Source organism: Arachis duranensis, chromosome 9, assembly GCF_000817695.3.
Source record: "Arachis duranensis cultivar V14167 chromosome 9, aradu.V14167.gnm2.J7QH, whole genome shotgun sequence".
NCBI classification, from domain to species: domain Eukaryota; kingdom Viridiplantae; phylum Streptophyta; class Magnoliopsida; order Fabales; family Fabaceae; genus Arachis; species Arachis duranensis.
This window is the reverse complement of record NC_029780.3, coordinates 106,960,086-106,961,095: the sequence shown is the minus strand read 5'-3', so window position 1 is coordinate 106,961,095 and position 1,010 is coordinate 106,960,086.

The window sequence follows — 1,010 nt, the reverse complement described above, 5'->3', positions numbered from 1 at the left end:
TAATTTTTTAAAATATTTTTTTTTGTAGTATATATATATATATATATCTCGAAGGAATTTAATTAGTAGTGTTTGAGAGTGAGAAAATGAATGAGCAAAGGATGGGTGGATCCAGTGAGAAAGAAGCAAATGGCAGAACATTAAGGTGAAATTCTATATGCCTGCACTGTTTAAATGACGATTGTACAGTACTTAAGATTTCACCCTTTTCTATTTTACTCTTCTTCCTATTCAGCAGCATCTTTATTTCTTGAGTTTTGAAGCTTTGCTTGCCATACCTAAAACCATATATATACCTATTTTAATTTGGAGAACCCTCATGTGCATTTGTATTTTTACTTCAAACATAATTCGCTTTTAATGTTTTTCAAAATCTTATTAAAATATCTCTACAAGAGACTTCAATTGGTACATATCTAAGTACAAAATAATTTTATCTATGTTTTTTTAATAACTATGCTTATTATATATATATATGTAATGAATTAAGTTATTTACCAAATGTCCAAATATATATCTAGACTCCAGTTGAATTTAACTAACAATTTATCTTTGCATATATATATGTTAATTAACTTATTATTTGTTACCAACATGTTTGACCAACTTCTATATAGTCAGTCAATTATACCTTTAAACTTTTGCTAATGTTACAAGGGAAAAAAATAGGGAATAATTAACAAGAGGGTGTAAAGAAGTGGAATAATCTGCTCATCATAGGAACTAAAGTATGAATTAGTGGTGAGATTTAAGAAATCCAAATACCTTTCTTCAACTTGCATTGCGTAGCATATATTATATATAAATTATATTGGCCCCTTTTAATTTACGGATGCAGATGTATAGAAAAAGTCACGGCGGCTGTTGGGTCCCGGCAGCAACTACCACCTCCTTCTGTGCTTATTACGATTAAATTAAAGAAAAATTTGTTGAAACTAGTCATTTTTAGTATTTTTTATTATTCTTTTATCAATATAAATATTAAATTATTTTTAATAAATAAATTTTAT